The 21,897-nt window shown below is 47.4% G+C and overlaps 18 non-coding genes across 18 annotated transcripts; all 18 read right to left on the bottom strand.

Annotated features, from left to right (window-relative positions):
- Positions 1 to 1,290: 1,290 nt before the first annotated feature.
- TRNAV-CAC (transfer RNA valine (anticodon CAC)) lies at positions 1,291 to 1,363 on the bottom strand. Its single transcript has one exon. It is a non-coding gene; the product is annotated as a tRNA-Val (tRNA).
- Positions 1,364 to 1,783: 420 nt separating this feature from the next.
- On the bottom strand, positions 1,784 to 1,855 carry TRNAP-UGG (transfer RNA proline (anticodon UGG)). Its single transcript has one exon. It is a non-coding gene; the product is annotated as a tRNA-Pro (tRNA).
- A 1,315-nt stretch (positions 1,856 to 3,170) lies between these two features.
- Positions 3,171 to 3,243, bottom strand: TRNAV-CAC (transfer RNA valine (anticodon CAC)). The gene has a single exon. It is a non-coding gene; the product is annotated as a tRNA-Val (tRNA).
- Positions 3,244 to 3,663: 420 nt separating this feature from the next.
- TRNAP-UGG (transfer RNA proline (anticodon UGG)) lies at positions 3,664 to 3,735 on the bottom strand. Its single transcript has one exon. It is a non-coding gene; the product is annotated as a tRNA-Pro (tRNA).
- Positions 3,736 to 5,050: 1,315 nt separating this feature from the next.
- On the bottom strand, positions 5,051 to 5,123 carry TRNAV-CAC (transfer RNA valine (anticodon CAC)). The gene has a single exon. It is a non-coding gene; the product is annotated as a tRNA-Val (tRNA).
- Positions 5,124 to 5,543: 420 nt separating this feature from the next.
- On the bottom strand, positions 5,544 to 5,615 carry TRNAP-UGG (transfer RNA proline (anticodon UGG)). The gene has a single exon. It is a non-coding gene; the product is annotated as a tRNA-Pro (tRNA).
- A 1,319-nt stretch (positions 5,616 to 6,934) lies between these two features.
- TRNAV-CAC (transfer RNA valine (anticodon CAC)) lies at positions 6,935 to 7,007 on the bottom strand. The gene has a single exon. It is a non-coding gene; the product is annotated as a tRNA-Val (tRNA).
- A 420-nt stretch (positions 7,008 to 7,427) lies between these two features.
- On the bottom strand, positions 7,428 to 7,499 carry TRNAP-UGG (transfer RNA proline (anticodon UGG)). The gene has a single exon. It is a non-coding gene; the product is annotated as a tRNA-Pro (tRNA).
- Positions 7,500 to 8,818: 1,319 nt separating this feature from the next.
- On the bottom strand, positions 8,819 to 8,891 carry TRNAV-CAC (transfer RNA valine (anticodon CAC)). Its single transcript has one exon. It is a non-coding gene; the product is annotated as a tRNA-Val (tRNA).
- A 2,281-nt stretch (positions 8,892 to 11,172) lies between these two features.
- Positions 11,173 to 11,245, bottom strand: TRNAP-UGG (transfer RNA proline (anticodon UGG)). Its single transcript has one exon. It is a non-coding gene; the product is annotated as a tRNA-Pro (tRNA).
- A 1,319-nt stretch (positions 11,246 to 12,564) lies between these two features.
- On the bottom strand, positions 12,565 to 12,637 carry TRNAV-CAC (transfer RNA valine (anticodon CAC)). The gene has a single exon. It is a non-coding gene; the product is annotated as a tRNA-Val (tRNA).
- Positions 12,638 to 13,057: 420 nt separating this feature from the next.
- Positions 13,058 to 13,129, bottom strand: TRNAP-UGG (transfer RNA proline (anticodon UGG)). Its single transcript has one exon. It is a non-coding gene; the product is annotated as a tRNA-Pro (tRNA).
- Positions 13,130 to 14,444: 1,315 nt separating this feature from the next.
- Positions 14,445 to 14,517, bottom strand: TRNAV-CAC (transfer RNA valine (anticodon CAC)). Its single transcript has one exon. It is a non-coding gene; the product is annotated as a tRNA-Val (tRNA).
- A 420-nt stretch (positions 14,518 to 14,937) lies between these two features.
- On the bottom strand, positions 14,938 to 15,009 carry TRNAP-UGG (transfer RNA proline (anticodon UGG)). The gene has a single exon. It is a non-coding gene; the product is annotated as a tRNA-Pro (tRNA).
- A 1,323-nt stretch (positions 15,010 to 16,332) lies between these two features.
- TRNAV-CAC (transfer RNA valine (anticodon CAC)) lies at positions 16,333 to 16,405 on the bottom strand. The gene has a single exon. It is a non-coding gene; the product is annotated as a tRNA-Val (tRNA).
- A 2,281-nt stretch (positions 16,406 to 18,686) lies between these two features.
- On the bottom strand, positions 18,687 to 18,759 carry TRNAP-UGG (transfer RNA proline (anticodon UGG)). The gene has a single exon. It is a non-coding gene; the product is annotated as a tRNA-Pro (tRNA).
- A 1,319-nt stretch (positions 18,760 to 20,078) lies between these two features.
- On the bottom strand, positions 20,079 to 20,151 carry TRNAV-CAC (transfer RNA valine (anticodon CAC)). The gene has a single exon. It is a non-coding gene; the product is annotated as a tRNA-Val (tRNA).
- A 420-nt stretch (positions 20,152 to 20,571) lies between these two features.
- On the bottom strand, positions 20,572 to 20,643 carry TRNAP-UGG (transfer RNA proline (anticodon UGG)). Its single transcript has one exon. It is a non-coding gene; the product is annotated as a tRNA-Pro (tRNA).
- Positions 20,644 to 21,897: the final 1,254 nt, after the last annotated feature.

The following is a 21,897-nucleotide window of genomic DNA, read 5'->3' as shown; positions in this document are numbered from 1 at the left end:
TTGTCCTCAGCGTTTGCACCCCCCTTAGGATTCGAGGCCAAGAATGCCTATTCCTGAAGTTTGTTCCTGCCGCTGAAAGCCTTGTCGGTGTATGAGCCAAATGAATGCCCCAGTCGGCACGCTCTGACTGTCTTCACAGGTCTCCTCCTCATCCCGAAGGTTGGTGGCCCATTGACATCAGGGTGGAAGGTGCTTGCGATACACTGTTCCTTCCTTCCTTCCTTCCTTCCTTTATTCCTCTTATGCTGTTTATGTAATAAGAGGGGACGATACACAGAAGAGAGAAAGTGGCCCAACACACTAGACTAGCAGTCTTCTGATCAATCTGCAGCTGGCAAGGTGGGGGAGAGCCTTTATTTTGCACCTGCTGGGATCTGCATTGGCAGAAGCTCTGAGGGCTGGGCCTTTCCTTTTGCCTGTAAAAACAAAAAGCAGCCCTCCTCCCTCCAGCCCTGAGAGCATGGGCGTGACACTGGAAAAAGCAGCATCTCCCCTTTGGTAAAGATGACCATTGCACAGCTGCTCACTCAGAGCTCGATCGTGCTCGATCAGGCGAGATATATTTAGGTCACCAGCAAAGTCTGTTCTCTTTTCTTGCGTAGGGTGAGCATTCACAGAGCCCAGCTTCGTTGACAAGAGTGCAAAAGGTGTATACTAAAAGCTTTCTGCTTTACTTGAGCGCCATGGCCGTTATTATATTTTGGCTGCTTCAAGCAATCTCTGTCCAGCCGATGCAAATTTCCAGCTCAAATTTTCCCAGCACTCAAAAAGTCCCTCCTCCCGCCAGCTCTGCTTTCAGGAAGTTCAGCAGAAGCAGTCCAACTTCTGTTCCCACTTCAGAGGAAAAGCTTTCTCGGGCCAGAGAAAGCCAGGGAATCACTGTACCGGCAAGTGCATTTCTTACAACTGGTAATCCCTCAGAACACAGAAATGAAGAAGCTGTATATGAAAATGTATTATTTCTTTGGTACACTAACTTATGTAACTAATATGGACCATTTCAGAGGACGGAGCGGACCCAACTGTGATCCCAGAGACCCAAATACCCAGCAGTAGGGAAAATAAATCCTCTCTGTGCTCTGCAACATTACATACACAAAATGCAAGCGCGTGCATTTTTTTATTGGCCCCATATACAGAATACATGTGAGGATGCTTGCCTTCCCAGTGTATTTCTCAAGCTCTTGAGAGCATATGCTATTTCCATGGGAACGCAAATAAGTTCATACTTTACATTTGTGTGTGACAAAAGGGGAAAAAAACTATTTTGTGTAAAATGCCAGCAGAGAGTGTTTCTGCCCGGTCTCGAACCGGGGACCTTTCGCGTGTGAGGCGAACGTGATAACCACTACACTACAGAAACAGCTGCTTGCTCACCTTTGTAGGGACTGGGAGAACAGGTGCAAAGGGCAGTGCAAGTGGACCTGCTTAAAGACTAATCAAATGCCTTGCGCCTGAAGCTCACACAATCCAGCCTAAAACATACGTCCTATCAAGCATGCGCACATATACAAGTATGCCAGCTGAGGGCCTATGCAGCGTACAGAGGGAAGGACATATTTCCACTTTGAGATCGGACGGCCAAAACTCACAAGCAAATCAAGGAATGTTACTGAGAGCTAACAGAGAACACAAAGTGCTTGTCGCAAGGACATGGCACGCAAAGAGGTTCAGGAAGTGAATTGTTCATCGACTACTGCTTACCGAGAAAACCAGAGAGTCTGTCCAATGAAAATAACATTGAAAAAACAAAAAAAAGGAGCTCAAGTTAACCACCTTGATTGGGCTCGTCCGGGATTTGAACCCGGGACTTCTCGCACCCAAAGCGAGAATCATACCCCTAGACCAACGAGCCACGGTCCTTTGAGCATTTGACGGAATTGTCCTCAGTGTTTGCACCCCCCTTAGGATTCGAGGCCAAGAATGCCTATTCCTGAAGTTTGTTCCTGCCGCTGAAAGCCTTGTCGGTGTATGAGCCAAATGAATGCCCCAGTCGGCACGCTCTGACTGTCTTCACAGGTCTCCTCCTCATCCCGAAGGTTGGTGGCCCATTGACATCAGGGTGGAAGGTGCTTGCGATACACTGTTCCTTCCTTCCTTCCTTCCTTCCTTTATTCCTCTTATGCTGTTTATGTAATAAGAGGGGACGATACACAGAAGAGAGAAAGTGGCCCAACACACTAGACTAGCAGTCTTCTGATCAATCTGCAGCTGGCAAGGTGGGGGAGAGCCTTTATTTTGCACCTGCTGGGATCTGCATTGGCAGAAGCTCTGAGGGCTGGGCCTTTCCTTTTGCCTGTAAAAACAAAAAGCAGCCCTCCTCCCTCCAGCCCTGAGAGCATGGGCGTGACACTGGAAAAAGCAGCATCTCCCCTTTGGTAAAGATGACCATTGCACAGCTGCTCACTCAGAGCTCGATCGTGCTCGATCAGGCGAGATATATTTAGGTCACCAGCAAAGTCTGTTCTCTTTTCTTGCGTAGGGTGAGCATTCACAGAGCCCAGCTTCGTTGACAAGAGTGCAAAAGGTGTATACTAAAAGCTTTCTGCTTTACTTGAGCGCCATGGCCGTTATTATATTTTGGCTGCTTCAAGCAATCTCTGTCCAGCCGATGCAAATTTCCAGCTCAAATTTTCCCAGCACTCAAAAAGTCCCTCCTCCCGCCAGCTCTGCTTTCAGGAAGTTCAGCAGAAGCAGTCCAACTTCTGTTCCCACTTCAGAGGAAAAGCTTTCTCGGGCCAGAGAAAGCCAGGGAATCACTGTACCGGCAAGTGCATTTCTTACAACTGGTAATCCCTCAGAACACAGAAATGAAGAAGCTGTATATGAAAATGTATTATTTCTTTGGTACACTAACTTATGTAACTAATATGGACCATTTCAGAGGACGGAGCGGACCCAACTGTGATCCCAGAGACCCAAATACCCAGCAGTAGGGAAAATAAATCCTCTCTGTGCTCTGCAACATTACATACACAAAATGCAAGCGCGTGCATTTTTTTATTGGCCCCATATACAGAATACATGTGAGGATGCTTGCCTTCCCAGTGTATTTCTCAAGCTCTTGAGAGCATATGCTATTTCCATGGGAACGCAAATAAGTTCATACTTTACATTTGTGTGTGACAAAAGGGGAAAAAAACTATTTTGTGTAAAATGCCAGCAGAGAGTGTTTCTGCCCGGTCTCGAACCGGGGACCTTTCGCGTGTGAGGCGAACGTGATAACCACTACACTACAGAAACAGCTGCTTGCTCACCTTTGTAGGGACTGGGAGAACAGGTGCAAAGGGCAGTGCAAGTGGACCTGCTTAAAGACTAATCAAATGCCTTGCGCCTGAAGCTCACACAATCCAGCCTAAAACATACGTCCTATCAAGCATGCGCACATATACAAGTATGCCAGCTGAGGGCCTATGCAGCGTACAGAGGGAAGGACATATTTCCACTTTGAGATCGGACGGCCAAAACTCACAAGCAAATCAAGGAATGTTACTGAGAGCTAACAGAGAACACAAAGTGCTTGTCGCAAGGACATGGCACGCAAAGAGGTTCAGGAAGTGAATTGTTCATCGACTACTGCTTACCGAGAAAACCAGAGAGTCTGTCCAATGAAAATAACATTGAAAAAACAAAAAAAAGGAGCTCAAGTTAACCACCTTGATTGGGCTCGTCCGGGATTTGAACCCGGGACCTCTCGCAACCAAAGCGAGAATCATACCCCTAGACCAACGAGCCACGGTCCTTTGAGCATTTGACGGAATTGTCCTCAGCGTTTGCACCCCCCTTAGGATTCGAGGCCAAGAATGCCTATTCCTAAAGTTTGTTCCTGCCGCTGAAAGCCTTGTTGGTGTATGAGCCAAATGAATGCCCCAGTCGGCACGCTCTGACTGTCTTCACAGGTCTCCTCCTCATCCCGAAGGTTGGTGGCCCATTGACATCAGGGTGGAAGGTGCTTGCGATACACTGTTCCTTCCTTCCTTCCTTCCTTCCTTTATTCCTCTTATGCTGTTTATGTAATAAGAGGGGACTATACACAGAAGAGAGAAAGTGGCCCAACACACTAGACTAGCAGTCTTCTGATCAATCTGCAGCTGGCAAGGTGGGGGAGAGCCTTTATTTTGCACCTGCTGGGATCTGCATTGGCAGAAGCTCTGAGGGCTGGGCCTTTCCTTTTGCCTGTAAAAACAAAAAGCAGCCCTCCTCCCTCCAGCCCTGAGAGCATGGGCGTGACACTGGAAAAAGCAGCATCTCCCCTTTGGTAAAGATGACCATTGCACAGCTGCTCACTCAGAGCTCGATCGTGCTCGATCAGGCGAGATATATTTAGGTCACCAGCAAAGTCTGTTCTCTTTTCTTGCGTAGGGTGAGCATTCACAGAGCCCAGCTTCGTTGACAAGAGTGCAAAAGGTGTATACTAAAAGCTTTCTGCTTTACTTGAGCGCCATGGCCGTTATTATATTTTGGCTGCTCCAAGCAATCTCTGTCCAGCCGATGCAAATTTCCAGCTCAAATTTTCCCAGCACTCAAAAAGTCCCTCCTCCCGCCAGCTCTGCTTTCAGGAAGTTCAGCAGAAGCAGTCCAACTTCTGTTCCCACTTCAGAGGAAAAGCTTTCTCGGGCCAGAGAAAGCCAGGGAATCACTGTACCGGCAAGTGCATTTCTTACAACTGGTAATCCCTCAGAACACAGAAATGAAGAAGCTGTATATGAAAATGTATTATTTCTTTGGTACACTAACCTATGTAACTAATATGGACCATTTCAGAGGACGGAGCGGACCCAACTGTGATCCCAGAGACCCAAATACCCAGCAGTAGGGAAAATAAATCCTCTCTGTGCTCTGCAACATTACATACACAAAATGCAAGCGCGTGCATTTTTTTATTGGCCCCATATACAGAATACATGTGAGGATGCTTGCCTTCCCAGTGTATTTCTCAAGCTCTTGAGAGCATATGCTATTTCCATGGGAACGCAAATAAGTTCATACTTTACATTTGTGTGTGACAAAAGGGGAAAAAAACTATTTTGTGTAAAATGCCAGCAGAGAGTGTTTCTGCCCGGTCTCGAACCGGGGACCTTTCGCGTGTGAGGCGAACGTGATAACCACTACACTACAGAAACAGCTGCTTGCTCACCTTTGTAGGGACTGGGAGAACAGGTGCAAAGGGCAGTGCAAATGGACCTGCTTAAAGACTAATCAAATGCCTTGCGCCTGAAGCTCACACAATCCAGCCTAAAACATACGTCCTATCTAGCATGCGCACATATACAAGTATGCCAGCTGAGGGCCTATGCAGCGTACAGAGGGAAGGACATATTTCCACTTTGAGATCGGACGGCCAAAACTCACAAGCAAATCAAGGAATGTTACTGAGAGCTAACAGAGAACACAAAGTGCTTGTCGCAAGGACATGGCACGCAAAGAGGTTCAGGAAGTGAATTGTTCATCGACTACTGCTTACCGAGAAAACCAGAGAGTCTGTCCAATGAAAATAACATTGAAAAAACGAAAAAAAGGAGCTCAAGTTAACCACCTTGATTGGGCTCGTCCGGGATTTGAACCCGGGACCTCTCGCACCCAAAGCGAGAATCATACCCCTAGACCAACGAGCCACGGTCCTTTGAGCATTTGACGGAATTGTCCTCAGCGTTTGCACCCCCCTTAGGATTCGAGGCCAAGAATGCCTATTCCTGAAGTTTGTTCCTGCCGCTGAAAGCCTTGTCGGTGTATGAGCCAAATGAATGCCCCAGTCGGCACGCTCTGACTGTCTTCACAGGTCTCCTCCTCATCCCGAAGGTTGGTGGCCCATTGACATCAGGGTGGAAGGTGCTTGCGATACACTGTTCCTTCCTTCCTTCCTTCCTTCCTTCCTTTATTCCTCTTATGCTGTTTATGTAATAAGAGGGGACGATACACAGAAGAGAGAAAGTGGCCCAACACACTAGACTAGCAGTCTTCTGATCAATCTGCAGCTGGCAAGGTGGGGGAGAGCCTTTATTTTGCACCTGCTGGGATCTGCATTGGCAGAAGCTCTGAGGGCTGGGCCTTTCCTTTTGCCTGTAAAAACAAAAAGCAGCCCTCCTCCCTCCAGCCCTGAGAGCATGGGCGTGACACTGGAAAAAGCAGCATCTCCCCTTTGGTAAAGATGACCATTGCACAGCTGCTCACTCAGAGCTCGATCGTGCTCGATCAGGCGAGATATATTTAGGTCACCAGCAAAGTCTGTTCTCTTTTCTTGCGTAGGGTGAGCATTCACAGAGCCCAGCTTCGTTGACAAGAGTGCAAAAGGTGTATACTAAAAGCTTTCTGCTTTACTTGAGCGCCATGGCCGTTATTATATTTTGGCTGCTCCAAGCAATCTCTGTCCAGCCGATGCAAATTTCCAGCTCAAATTTTCCCAGCACTCAAAAAGTCCCTCCTCCCGCCAGCTCTGCTTTCAGGAAGTTCAGCAGAAGCAGTCCAACTTCTGTTCCCACTTCAGAGGAAAAGCTTTCTCGGGCCAGAGAAAGCCAGGGAATCACTGTACCGGCAAGTGCATTTCTTACAACTGGTAATCCCTCAGAACACAGAAATGAAGAAGCTGTATATGAAAATGTATTATTTCTTTGGTACACTAACCTATGTAACTAATATGGACCATTTCAGAGGACGGAGCGGACCCAACTGTGATCCCAGAGACCCAAATACCCAGCAGTAGGGAAAATAAATCCTCTCTGTGCTCTGCAACATTACATACACAAAATGCAAGCGCGTGCATTTTTTTATTGGCCCCATATACAGAATACATGTGAGGATGCTTGCCTTCCCAGTGTATTTCTCAAGCTCTTGAGAGCATATGCTATTTCCATGGGAACGCAAATAAGTTCATACTTTACATTTGTGTGTGACAAAAGGGGAAAAAAACTATTTTGTGTAAAATGCCAGCAGAGAGTGTTTCTGCCCGGTCTCGAACCGGGGACCTTTCACGTGTGAGGCGAACGTGATAACCACTACACTACAGAAACAGCTGCTTGCTCACCTTTGTAGGGACTGGGAGAACAGGTGCAAAGGGCAGTGCAAGTGGACCTGCTTAAAGACTAATCAAATGCCTTGCGCCTGAAGCTCACACAATCCAGCCTAAAACATACGTCCTATCAAGCATGCGCACATATACAAGTATGCCAGCTGAGGGCCTATGCAGCGTACAGAGGGAAGGACATATTTCCACTTTGAGATCGGACGGCCAAAACTCACAAGCAAATCAAGGAATGTTACTGAGAGCTAACAGAGAACACAAAGTGCTTGTCGCAAGGACATGGCACGCAAAGAGGTTCAGGAAGTGAATTGTTCATCGACTACTGCTTACCGAGAAAACCAGAGAGTCTGTCCAATGAAAATAACATTGAAAAAACAAAAAAAAGGAGCTCAAGTTAACCACCTTGATTGGGCTCGTCCGGGATTTGAACCCGGGACCTCTCGCACCCAAAGCGAGAATCATACCCCTAGACCAACGAGCCACGGTCCTTTGAGCATTTGACGGAATTGTCCTCAGCGTTTGCACCCCCCTTAGGATTCGAGGCCAAGAATGCCTATTCCTGAAGTTTGTTCCTGCCGCTGAAAGCCTTGTCGGTGTATGAGCCAAATGAATGCCCCAGTCGGCACGCTCTGACTGTCTTCACAGGTCTCCTCCTCATCCCGAAGGTTGGTGGCCCATTGACATCAGGGTGGAAGGTGCTTGCGATACACTGTTCCTTCCTTCCTTCCTTCCTTCCTTCCTTTATTCCTCTTATGCTGTTTATGTAATAAGAGGGGACGATACACAGAAGAGAGAAAGTGGCCCAACACACTAGACTAGCAGTCTTCTGATCAATCTGCAGCTGGCAAGGTGGGGGAGAGCCTTTATTTTGCACCTGCTGGGATCTGCATTGGCAGAAGCTCTGAGGGCTGGGCCTTTCCTTTTGCCTGTAAAAACAAAAAGCAGCCCTCCTCCCTCCAGCCCTGAGAGCATGGGCGTGACACTGGAAAAAGCAGCATCTCCCCTTTGGTAAAGATGACCATTGCACAGCTGCTCACTCAGAGCTCGATCGTGCTCGATCAGGCGAGATATATTTAGGTCACCAGCAAAGTCTGTTCTCTTTTCTTGCGTAGGGTGAGCATTCACAGAGCCCAGCTTCGTTGACAAGAGTGCAAAAGGTGTATACTAAAAGCTTTCTGCTTTACTTGAGCGCCATGGCCGTTATTATATTTTGGCTGCTCCAAGCAATCTCTGTCCAGCCGATGCAAATTTCCAGCTCAAATTTTCCCAGCACTCAAAAAGTCCCTCCTCCCGCCAGCTCTGCTTTCAGGAAGTTCAGCAGAAGCAGTCCAACTTCTGTTCCCACTTCAGAGGAAAAGCTTTCTCGGGCCAGAGAAAGCCAGGGAATCACTGTACCGGCAAGTGCATTTCTTACAACTGGTAATCCCTCAGAACACAGAAATGAAGAAGCTGTATATGAAAATGTATTATTTCTTTGGTACACTAACCTATGTAACTAATATGGACCATTTCAGAGGACGGAGCGGACCCAACTGTGATCCCAGAGACCCAAATACCCAGCAGTAGGGAAAATAAATCCTCTCTGTGCTCTGCAACATTACATACACAAAATGCAAGCGCGTGCATTTTTTTATTGGCCCCATATACAGAATACATGTGAGGATGCTTGCCTTCCCAGTGTATTTCTCAAGCTCTTGAGAGCATATGCTATTTCCATGGGAACGCAAATAAGTTCATACTTTACATTTGTGTGTGACAAAAGGGGAAAAAAACTATTTTGTGTAAAATGCCAGCAGAGAGTGTTTCTTCCCGGTCTCGAACCGGGGACCTTTCGCGTGTGAGGCGAACGTGATAACCACTACACTACAGAAACAGCTGCTTGCTCACCTTTGTAGGGACTGGGAGAACAGGTGCAAAGGGCAGTGCAAGTGGACCTGCTTAAAGACTAATCAAATGCCTTGCGCCTGAAGCTCACACAATCCAGCCTAAAACATACGTCCTATCAAGCATGCGCACATATACAAGTATGCCAGCTGAGGGCCTATGCAGCGTACAGAGGGAAGGACATATTTCCACTTTGAGATCGGACGGCCAAAACTCACAAGCAAATCAAGGAATGTTACTGAGAGCTAACAGAGAACACAAAGTGCTTGTCGCAAGGACATGGCACGCAAAGAGGTTCAGGAAGTGAATTGTTCATCGACTACTGCTTACCGAGAAAACCAGAGAGTCTGTCCAATGAAAATAACATTGAAAAAACAAAAAAAAGGAGCTCAAGTTAACCACCTTGATTGGGCTCGTCCAGGATTTGAACCCGGGACCTCTCACACCCAAAGCGAGAATCATACCCCTAGACCAACGAGCCACGGTCCTTTGAGCATTTGACGGAATTGTCCTCAGCGTTTGCACCCCCCTTAGGATTCGAGGCCAAGAATGCCTATTGCTGAAGTTTGTTCCTGCCGCTGAAAGCCTTGTCGGTGTATGAGCCAAATGAATGCCCCAGTCGGCACGCTCTGACTGTCTTCACAGGTCTCCTCCTCATCCCGAAGGTTGGTGGCCCATTGACATCAGGGTGGAAGGTGCTTGCCATACACTGTTCCTTCCTTCCTTCCTTCCTTCCTTTATTCCTCTCATGCTGTTTATGTAATAAGAGGGGACGATACACAGAAGAGAGAAAGTGGCCCAACACACTAGACTAGCAGTCTTCTGATCAATCTGCAGCTGGCAAGGTGGGGGAGAGCCTTTATTTTGCACCTGCTGGGATCTGCATTGGCAGAAGCTCTGAGGGCTGGGCCTTTCCTTTTGCCTGTAAAAACAAAAAGCAGCCCTCCTCCCTCCAGCCCTGAGAGCATGGGCGTGACACTGGAAAAAGCAGCATCTCCCCTTTGGTAAAGATGACCATTGCACAGCTGCTCACTCAGAGCTCGATCGTGCTCGATCAGGCGAGATATATTTAGGTCACCAGCAAAGTCTGTTCTCTTTTCTTGCGTAGGGTGAGCATTCACAGAGCCCAGCTTCGTTGACAAGAGTGCAAAAGGTGTATACTAAAAGCTTTCTGCTTTACTTGAGCGCCATGGCCGTTATTATATTTTGGCTGCTCCAAGCAATCTCTGTCCAGCCGATGCAAATTTCCAGCTCAAATTTTCCCAGCACTCAAAAAGTCCCTCCTCCCGCCAGCTCTGCTTTCAGGAAGTTCAGCAGAAGCAGTCCAACTTCTGTTCCCACTTCAGAGGAAAAGCTTTCTCGGGCCAGAGAAAGCCAGGGAATCACTGTACCGGCAAGTGCATTTCTTACAACTGGTAATCCCTCAGAACACAGAAATGAAGAAGCTGTATATGAAAATGTATTATTTCTTTGGTACACTAACCTATGTAACTAATATGGACCATTTCAGAGGACGGAGCGGACCCAACTGTGATCCCAGAGACCCAAATACCCAGCAGTAGGGAAAATAAATCCTCTCTGTGCTCTGCAACATTACATACACAAAATGCAAGCGCGTGCATTTTTTTATTGGCCCCATATACAGAATACATGTGAGGATGCTTGCCTTCCCAGTGTATTTCTCAAGCTCTTGAGAGCATATGCTATTTCCATGGGAACGCAAATAAGTTCATACTTTACATTTGTGTGTGACAAAAGGGGAAAAAAACTATTTTGTGTAAAATGCCAGCAGAGAGTGTTTCTGCCCGGTCTCGAACCGGGGACCTTTATAACCACTACACTACAGAAACAGCTGCTTGCTCACCTTTGTAGGGACTGGGAGAACAGGTGCAAAGAGCAGTGCAAGTGGACCTGCTTAAAGACTAATCAAATGCCTTGCGCCTGAAGCTCACACAATCCAGCCTAAAACATACGTCCTATCAAGCATGCGCACATATACAAGTATGCCAGCTGAGGGCCTATGCAGCGTACAGAGGGAAGGACATATTTCCACTTTGAGATCGGACGGCCAAAACTCACAAGCAAATCAAGGAATGTTACTGAGAGCTAACAGAGAACACAAAGTGCTTGTCGCAAGGACATGGCACGCAAAGAGGTTCAGGAAGTGAATTGTTCATCGACTACTGCTTACCGAGAAAACCAGAGAGTCTGTCCAATGAAAATAACATTGAAAAAACAAAAAAAAGGAGCTCAAGTTAACCACCTTGATTGGGCTCGTCCGGGATTTGAACCCGGGGACCTCTCGCACCCAAAGCGAGAATCATACCCCTAGACCAACGAGCCACGGTCCTTTGAGCATTTGACGGAATTGTCCTCAGCGTTTGCACCCCCCTTAGGATTCGAGGCCAAGAATGCCTATTCCTGAAGTTTGTTCCTGCCGCTGAAAGCCTTGTCGGTGTATGAGCCAAATGAATGCCCCAGTCGGCACGCTCTGACTGTCTTCACAGGTCTCCTCTTCATCCCGAAGGTTGGTGGCCCATTGACATCAGGGTGGAAGGTGCTTGCGATACACTGTTCCTTCCTTCCTTCCTTCCTTCCTTCCTTTATTCCTCTTATGCTGTTTATGTAATAAGAGGGGACGATACACAGAAGAGAGAAAGTGGCCCAACACACTAGACTAGCAGTCTTCTGATCAATCTGCAGCTGGCAAGGTGGGGGAGAGCCTTTATTTTGCACCTGCTGGGATCTGCATTGGCAGAAGCTCTGAGGGCTGGGCCTTTCCTTTTGCCTGTAAAAACAAAAAGCAGCCCTCCTCCCTCCAGCCCTGAGAGCATGGGCGTGACACTGGAAAAAGCAGCATCTCCCCTTTGGTAAAGATGACCATTGCACAGCTGCTCACTCAGAGCTCGATCGTGCTCGATCAGGCGAGATATATTTAGGTCACCAGCAAAGTCTGTTCTCTTTTCTTGCGTAGGGTGAGCATTCACAGAGCCCAGATTCGTTGACAAGAGTGCAAAAGGTGTATACTAAAAGCTTTCTGCTTTACTTGAGCGCCATGGCCGTTATTATATTTTGGCTGCTCCAAGCAATCTCTGTCCAGCCGATGCAAATTTCCAGCTCAAATTTTCCCAGCACTCAAAAAGTCCCTCCTCCCGCCAGCTCTGCTTTCAGGAAGTTCAGCAGAAGCAGTCCAACTTCTGTTCCCACTTCAGAGGAAAAGCTTTCTCGGGCCAGAGAAAGCCAGGGAATCACTGTACCGGCAAGTGCATTTCTTACAACTGGTAATCCCTCAGAACACAGAAATGAAGAAGCTGTATATGAAAATGTATTATTTCTTTGGTACACTAACCTATGTAACTAATATGGACCATTTCAGAGGACGGAGCGGACCCAACTGTGATCCCAGAGACCCAAATACCCAGCAGTAGGGAAAATAAATCCTCTCTGTGCTCTGCAACATTACATACACAAAATGCAAGCGCGTGCATTTTTTTATTGGCCCCATATACAGAATACATGTGAGGATGCTTGCCTTCCCAGTGTATTTCTCAAGCTCTTGAGAGCATATGCTATTTCCATGGGAACGCAAATAAGTTCATACTTTACATTTGTGTGTGACAAAAGGGGAAAAAAACTATTTTGTGTAAAATGCCAGCAGAGAGTGTTTCTGCCCGGTCTCGAACCGGGGACCTTTCGCGTGTGAGGCGAACGTGATAACCACTACACTACAGAAACAGCTGCTTGCTCACCTTTGTAGGGACTGGGAGAACAGGTGCAAAGGGCAGTGCAAATGGACCTGCTTAAAGACTAATCAAATGCCTTGCGCCTGAAGCTCACACAATCCAGCCTAAAACATACGTCCTATCTAGCATGCGCACATATACAAGTATGCCAGCTGAGGGCCTATGCAGCGTACAGAGGGAAGGACATATTTCCACTTTGAGATCGGACGGCCAAAACTCACAAGCAAATCAAGGAATGTTACTGAGAGCTAACAGAGAACACAAAGTGCTTGTCGCAAGGACATGGCACGCAAAGAGGTTCAGGAAGTGAATTGTTCATCGACTACTGCTTACCGAGAAAACCAGAGAGTCTGTCCAATGAAAATAACATTGAAAAAACGAAAAAAAGGAGCTCAAGTTAACCACCTTGATTGGGCTCGTCCGGGATTTGAACCCGGGACCTCTCGCACCCAAAGCGAGAATCATACCCCTAGACCAACGAGCCACGGTCCTTTGAGCATTTGACGGAATTGTCCTCAGCGTTTGCACCCCCCTTAGGATTCGAGGCCAAGAATGCCTATTCCTGAAGTTTGTTCCTGCCGCTGAAAGCCTTGTCGGTGTATGAGCCAAATGAATGCCCCAGTCGGCACGCTCTGACTGTCTTCACAGGTCTCCTCCTCATCCCGAAGGTTGGTGGCCCATTGACATCAGGGTGGAAGGTGCTTGCGATACACTGTTCCTTCCTTCCTTCCTTCCTTCCTTTATTCCTCTTATGCTGTTTATGTAATAAGAGGGGACGATACACAGAAGAGAGAAAGTGGCCCAACACACTAGACTAGCAGTCTTCTGATCAATCTGCAGCTGGCAAGGTGGGGGAGAGCCTTTATTTTGCACCTGCTGGGATCTGCATTGGCAGAAGCTCTGAGGGCTGGGCCTTTCCTTTTGCCTGTAAAAACAAAAAGCAGCCCTCCTCCCTCCAGCCCTGAGAGCATGGGCGTGACACTGGAAAAAGCAGCATCTCCCCTTTGGTAAAGATGACCATTGCACAGCTGCTCACTCAGAGCTCGATCGTGCTCGATCAGGCGAGATATATTTAGGTCACCAGCAAAGTCTGTTCTCTTTTCTTGCGTAGGGTGAGCATTCACAGAGCCCAGCTTCGTTGACAAGAGTGCAAAAGGTGTATACTAAAAGCTTTCTGCTTTACTTGAGCGCCATGGCCGTTATTATATTTTGGCTGCTCCAAGCAATCTCTGTCCAGCCGATGCAAATTTCCAGCTCAAATTTTCCCAGCACTCAAAAAGTCCCTCCTCCCGCCAGCTCTGCTTTCAGGAAGTTCAGCAGAAGCAGTCCAACTTCTGTTCCCACTTCAGAGGAAAAGCTTTCTCGGGCCAGAGAAAGCCAGGGAATCACTGTACCGGCAAGTGCATTTCTTACAACTGGTAATCCCTCAGAACACAGAAATGAAGAAGCTGTATATGAAAATGTATTATTTCTTTGGTACACTAACCTATGTAACTAATATGGACCATTTCAGAGGACGGAGCGGACCCAACTGTGATCCCAGAGACCCAAATACCCAGCAGTAGGGAAAATAAATCCTCTCTGTGCTCTGCAACATTACATACACAAAATGCAAGCGCGTGCATTTTTTTATTGGCCCCATATACAGAATACATGTGAGGATGCTTGCCTTCCCAGTGTATTTCTCAAGCTCTTGAGAGCATATGCTATTTCCATGGGAACGCAAATAAGTTCATACTTTACATTTGTGTGTGACAAAAGGGGAAAAAAACTATTTTGTGTAAAATGCCAGCAGAGAGTGTTTCTGCCCGGTCTCGAACCGGGGACCTTTCACGTGTGAGGCGAACGTGATAACCACTACACTACAGAAACAGCTGCTTGCTCACCTTTGTAGGGACTGGGAGAACAGGTGCAAAGGGCAGTGCAAGTGGACCTGCTTAAAGACTAATCAAATGCCTTGCGCCTGAAGCTCACACAATCCAGCCTAAAACATACGTCCTATCAAGCATGCGCACATATACAAGTATGCCAGCTGAGGGCCTATGCAGCGTACAGAGGGAAGGACATATTTCCACTTTGAGATCGGACGGCCAAAACTCACAAGCAAATCAAGGAATGTTACTGAGAGCTAACAGAGAACACAAAGTGCTTGTCGCAAGGACATGGCACGCAAAGAGGTTCAGGAAGTGAATTGTTCATCGACTACTGCTTACCGAGAAAACCAGAGAGTCTGTCCAATGAAAATAACATTGAAAAAACAAAAAAAAGGAGCTCAAGTTAACCACCTTGATTGGGCTCGTCCGGGATTTGAACCCGGGACCTCTCGCACCCAAAGCGAGAATCATACCCCTAGACCAACGAGCCACGGTCCTTTGAGCATTTGACGGAATTGTCCTCAGCGTTTGCACCCCCCTTAGGATTCGAGGCCAAGAATGCCTATTCCTGAAGTTTGTTCCTGCCGCTGAAAGCCTTGTCGGTGTATGAGCCAAATGAATGCCCCAGTCGGCACGCTCTGACTGTCTTCACAGGTCTCCTCCTCATCCCGAAGGTTGGTGGCCCATTGACATCAGGGTGGAAGGTGCTTGCGATACACTGTTCCTTCCTTCCTTCCTTCCTTCCTTCCTTCCTTTATTCCTCTTATGCTGTTTATGTAATAAGAGGGGACGATACACAGAAGAGAGAAAGTGGCCCAACACACTAGACTAGCAGTCTTCTGATCAATCTGCAGCTGGCAAGGTGGGGGAGAGCCTTTATTTTGCACCTGCTGGGATCTGCATTGGCAGAAGCTCTGAGGGCTGGGCCTTTCCTTTTGCCTGTAAAAACAAAAAGCAGCCCTCCTCCCTCCAGCCCTGAGAGCATGGGCGTGACACTGGAAAAAGCAGCATCTCCCCTTTGGTAAAGATGACCATTGCACAGCTGCTCACTCAGAGCTCGATCGTGCTCGATCAGGCGAGATATATTTAGGTCACCAGCAAAGTCTGTTCTCTTTTCTTGCGTAGGGTGAGCATTCACAGAGCCCAGCTTCGTTGACAAGAGTGCAAAAGGTGTATACTAAAAGCTTTCTGCTTTACTTGAGCGCCATGGCCGTTATTATATTTTGGCTGCTCCAAGCAATCTCTGTCCAGCCGATGCAAATTTCCAGCTCAAATTTTCCCAGCACTCAAAAAGTCCCTCCTCCCGCCAGCTCTGCTTTCAGGAAGTTCAGCAGAAGCAGTCCAACTTCTGTTCCCACTTCAGAGGAAAAGCTTTCTCGGGCCAGAGAAAGCCAGGGAATCACTGTACCGGCAAGTGCATTTCTTACAACTGGTAATCCCTCAGAACACAGAAATGAAGAAGCTGTATATGAAAATGTATTATTTCTTTGGTACACTAACCTATGTAACTAATATGGACCATTTCAGAGGACGGAGCGGACCCAACTGTGATCCCAGAGACCCAAATACCCAGCAGTAGGGAAAATAAATCCTCTCTGTGCTCTGCAACATTACATACACAAAATGCAAGCGCGTGCATTTTTTTATTGGCCCCATATACAGAATACATGTGAGGATGCTTGCCTTCCCAGTGTATTTCTCAAGCTCTTGAGAGCATATGCTATTTCCATGGGAACGCAAATAAGTTCATACTTTACATTTGTGTGTGACAAAAGGGGAAAAAAACTATTTTGTGTAAAATGCCAGCAGAGAGTGTTTCTTCCCGGTCTCGAACCGGGGACCTTTCGCGTGTGAGGCGAACGTGATAACCACTACACTACAGAAACAGCTGCTTGCTCACCTTTGTAGGGACTGGGAGAACAGGTGCAAAGGGCAGTGCAAGTGGACCTGCTTAAAGACTAATCAAATGCCTTGCGCCTGAAGCTCACACAATCCAGCCTAAAACATACGTCCTATCAAGCATGCGCACATATACAAGTATGCCAGCTGAGGGCCTATGCAGCGTACAGAGGGAAGGACATATTTCCACTTTGAGATCGGACGGCCAAAACTCACAAGCAAATCAAGGAATGTTACTGAGAGCTAACAGAGAACACAAAGTGCTTGTCGCAAGGACATGGCACGCAAAGAGGTTCAGGAAGTGAATTGTTCATCGACTACTGCTTACCGAGAAAACCAGAGAGTCTGTCCAATGAAAATAACATTGAAAAAACAAAAAAAAGGAGCTCAAGTTAACCACCTTGATTGGGCTCGTCCAGGATTTGAACCCGGGACCTCTCACACCCAAAGCGAGAATCATACCCCTAGACCAACGAGCCACGGTCCTTTGAGCATTTGACGGAATTGTCCTCAGCGTTTGCACCCCCCTTAGGATTCGAGGCCAAGAATGCCTATTGCTGAAGTTTGTTCCTGCCGCTGAAAGCCTTGTCGGTGTATGAGCCAAATGAATGCCCCAGTCGGCACGCTCTGACTGTCTTCACAGGTCTCCTCCTCATCCCGAAGGTTGGTGGCCCATTGACATCAGGGTGGAAGGTGCTTGCCATACACTGTTCCTTCCTTCCTTCCTTCCTTCCTTTATTCCTCTCATGCTGTTTATGTAATAAGAGGGGACGATACACAGAAGAGAGAAAGTGGCCCAACACACTAGACTAGCAGTCTTCTGATCAATCTGCAGCTGGCAAGGTGGGGGAGAGCCTTTATTTTGCACCTGCTGGGATCTGCATTGGCAGAAGCTCTGAGGGCTGGGCCTTTCCTTTTGCCTGTAAAAACAAAAAGCAGCCCTCCTCCCTCCAGCCCTGAGAGCATGGGCGTGACACTGGAAAAAGCAGCATCTCCCCTTTGGTAAAGATGACCATTGCACAGCTGCTCACTCAGAGCTCGATCGTGCTCGATCAGGCGAGATATATTTAGGTCACCAGCAAAGTCTGTTCTCTTTTCTTGCGTAGGGTGAGCATTCACAGAGCCCAGCTTCGTTGACAAGAGTGCAAAAGGTGTATACTAAAAGCTTTCTGCTTTACTTGAGCGCCATGGCCGTTATTATATTTTGGCTGCTCCAAGCAATCTCTGTCCAGCCGATGCAAATTTCCAGCTCAAATTTTCCCAGCACTCAAAAAGTCCCTCCTCCCGCCAGCTCTGCTTTCAGGAAGTTCAGCAGAAGCAGTCCAACTTCTGTTCCCACTTCAGAGGAAAAGCTTTCTCGGGCCAGAGAAAGCCAGGGAATCACTGTACCGGCAAGTGCATTTCTTACAACTGGTAATCCCTCAGAACACAGAAATGAAGAAGCTGTATATGAAAATGTATTATTTCTTTGGTACACTAACCTATGTAACTAATATGGACCATTTCAGAGGACGGAGCGGACCCAACTGTGATCCCAGAGACCCAAATACCCAGCAGTAGGGAAAATAAATCCTCTCTGTGCTCTGCAACATTACATACACAAAATGCAAGCGCGTGCATTTTTTTATTGGCCCCATATACAGAATACATGTGAGGATGCTTGCCTTCCCAGTGTATTTCTCAAGCTCTTGAGAGCATATGCTATTTCCATGGGAACGCAAATAAGTTCATACTTTACATTTGTGTGTGACAAAAGGGGAAAAAAACTATTTTGTGTAAAATGCCAGCAGAGAGTGTTTCTGCCCGGTCTCGAACCGGGGACCTTTATAACCACTACACTACAGAAACAGCTGCTTGCTCACCTTTGTAGGGACTGGGAGAACAGGTGCAAAGAGCAGTGCAAGTGGACCTGCTTAAAGACTAATCAAATGCCTTGCGCCTGAAGCTCACACAATCCAGCCTAAAACATACGTCCTATCAAGCATGCGCACATATACAAGTATGCCAGCTGAGGGCCTATGCAGCGTACAGAGGGAAGGACATATTTCCACTTTGAGATCGGACGGCCAAAACTCACAAGCAAATCAAGGAATGTTACTGAGAGCTAACAGAGAACACAAAGTGCTTGTCGCAAGGACATGGCACGCAAAGAGGTTCAGGAAGTGAATTGTTCATCGACTACTGCTTACCGAGAAAACCAGAGAGTCTGTCCAATGAAAATAACATTGAAAAAACAAAAAAAAGGAGCTCAAGTTAACCACCTTGATTGGGCTCGTCCGGGATTTGAACCCGGGGACCTCTCGCACCCAAAGCGAGAATCATACCCCTAGACCAACGAGCCACGGTCCTTTGAGCATTTGACGGAATTGTCCTCAGCGTTTGCACCCCCCTTAGGATTCGAGGCCAAGAATGCCTATTCCTGAAGTTTGTTCCTGCCGCTGAAAGCCTTGTCGGTGTATGAGCCAAATGAATGCCCCAGTCGGCACGCTCTGACTGTCTTCACAGGTCTCCTCTTCATCCCGAAGGTTGGTGGCCCATTGACATCAGGGTGGAAGGTGCTTGCGATACACTGTTCCTTCCTTCCTTCCTTCCTTCCTTCCTTTATTCCTCTTATGCTGTTTATGTAATAAGAGGGGACGATACACAGAAGAGAGAAAGTGGCCCAACACACTAGACTAGCAGTCTTCTGATCAATCTGCAGCTGGCAAGGTGGGGGAGAGCCTTTATTTTGCACCTGCTGGGATCTGCATTGGCAGAAGCTCTGAGGGCTGGGCCTTTCCTTTTGCCTGTAAAAACAAAAAGCAGCCCTCCTCCCTCCAGCCCTGAGAGCATGGGCGTGACACTGGAAAAAGCAGCATCTCCCCTTTGGTAAAGATGACCATTGCACAGCTGCTCACTCAGAGCTCGATCGTGCTCGATCAGGCGAGATATATTTAGGTCACCAGCAAAGTCTGTTCTCTTTTCTTGCGTAGGGTGAGCATTCACAGAGCCCAGCTTCGTTGACAAGAGTGCAAAAGGTGTATACTAAAAGCTTTCTGCTTTACTTGAGCGCCATGGCCGTTATTATATTTTGGCTGCTCCAAGCAATCTCTGTCCAGCCGATGCAAATTTCCAGCTCAAATTTTCCCAGCACTCAAAAAGTCCCTCCTCCCGCCAGCTCTGCTTTCAGGAAGTTCAGCAGAAGCAGTCCAACTTCTGTTCCCACTTCAGAGGAAAAGCTTTCTCGGGCCAGAGAAAGCCAGGGAATCACTGTACCGGCAAGTGCATTTCTTACAACTGGTAATCCCTCAGAACACAGAAATGAAGAAGCTGTATATGAAAATGTATTATTTCTTTGGTACACTAACCTATGTAACTAATATGGACCATTTCAGAGGACGGAGCGGACCCAACTGTGATCCCAGAGACCCAAATACCCAGCAGTAGGGAAAATAAATCCTCTCTGTGCTCTGCAACATTACATACACAAAATGCAAGCGCGTGCATTTTTTTATTGGCCCCATATACAGAATACATGTGAGGATGCTTGCCTTCCCAGTGTATTTCTCAAGCTCTTGAGAGCATATGCTATTTCCATGGGAACGCAAATAAGTTCATACTTTACATTTGTGTGTGACAAAAGGGGAAAAAAACTATTTTGTGTAAAATGCCAGCAGAGAGTGTTTCTGCCCGGTCTCGAACCGGGGACCTTTCGCGTGTGAGGCGAACGTGATAACCACTACACTACAGAAATAGCTGCTTGCTCACCTTTGTAGGGACTGGGAGAACAGGTGCAAAGGGCAGTGCAAGTGGACCTGCTTAAAGACTAATCAAATGCCTTGCGCCTGAAGCTCACACAATCCAGCCTAAAACATACGTCCTATCAAGCATGCGCACATATACAAGTATGCCAGCTGAGGGCCTATGCAGCGTACAGAGGGAAGGACATATTTCCACTTTGAGATCGGACGGCCAAAACTCACAAGCAAATCAAGGAATGTTACTGAGAGCTAACAGAGAACACAAAGTGCTTGTCGCAAGGACATGGCACGCAAAGAGGTTCAGGAAGTGAATTGTTCATCGACTACTGCTTACCGAGAAAACCAGAGAGTCTGTCCAATGAAAATAACATTGAAAAAACAAAAAAAAGGAGCTCAAGTTAACCACCTTGATTGGGCTCGTCCGGGATTTGAACCCGGGACCTCTCGCACCCAAAGCGAGAATCATACCCCTAGACCAACGAGCCACGGTCCTTTGAGCATTTGACGGAATTGTCCTCAGCGTTTGCACCCCCCTTAGGATTCGAGGCCAAGAATGCCTATTCCTGAAGTTTGTTCCTGCCGCTGAAAGCCTTGTCGGTGTATGAGCCAAATGAATGCCCCAGTCGGCACGCTCTGACTGTCTTCACAGGTCTCCTCCTCATCCCGAAGGTTGGTGGCCCATTGACATCAGGGTGGAAGGTGCTTGCGATACACTGTTCCTTCCTTCCTTCCTTCCTTCCTTTATTCCTCTTATGCTGTTTATGTAATAAGAGGGGACGATACACAGAAGAGAGAAAGTGGCCCAACACACTAGACTAGCAGTCTTCTGATCAATCTGCAGCTGGCAAGGTGGGGGAGAGCCTTTATTTTGCACCTGCTGGGATCTGCATTGGCAGAAGCTCTGAGGGCTGGGCCTTTCCTTTTGCCTGTAAAAACAAAAAGCAGCCCTCCTCCCTCCAGCCCTGAGAGCATGGGCGTGACACTGGAAAAAGCAGCATCTCCCCTTTGGTAAAGATGACCATTGCACAGCTGCTCACTCAGAGCTCGATCGTGCTCGATCAGGCGAGATATATTTAGGTCACCAGCAAAGTCTGTTCTCTTTTCTTGCGTAGGGTGAGCATTCACAGAGCCCAGCTTCGTTGACAAGAGTGCAAAAGGTGTATACTAAAAGCTTTCTGCTTTACTTGAGCGCCATGGCCGTTATTATATTTTGGCTGCTCCAAGCAATCTCTGTCCAGCCGATGCAAATTTCCAGCTCAAATTTTCCCAGCACTCAAAAAGTCCCTCCTCCCGCCAGCTCTGCTTTCAGGAAGTTCAGCAGAAGCAGTCCAACTTCTGTTCCCACTTCAGAGGAAAAGCTTTCTCGGGCCAGAGAAAGCCAGGGAATCACTGTACCGGCAAGTGCATTTCTTACAACTGGTAATCCCTCAGAACACAGAAATGAAGAAGCTGTATATGAAAATGTATTATTTCTTTGGTACACTAACCTATGTAACTAATATGGACCATTTCAGAGGACGGAGCGGACCCAACTGTGATCCCAGAGACCCAAATACCCAGCAGTAGGGAAAATAAATCCTCTCTGTGCTCTGCAACATTACATACACAAAATGCAAGCGCGTGCATTTTTTTATTGGCCCCATATACAGAATACATGTGAGGATGCTTGCCTTCCCAGTGTATTTCTCAAGCTCTTGAGAGCATATGCTATTTCCATGGGAACGCAAATAAGTTCATAC

The sequence above is a fragment of the Ambystoma mexicanum genome, chromosome 2q, assembly GCF_040938575.1.
Source record: "Ambystoma mexicanum isolate Mex_15411 chromosome 2q, UKY_AmexF1_1, whole genome shotgun sequence".
NCBI classification, from domain to species: domain Eukaryota; kingdom Metazoa; phylum Chordata; class Amphibia; order Caudata; family Ambystomatidae; genus Ambystoma; species Ambystoma mexicanum.
The sequence above is the reverse complement of the archived record's forward strand: the minus strand, read 5'-3'. Positions and strand labels throughout refer to the sequence as shown.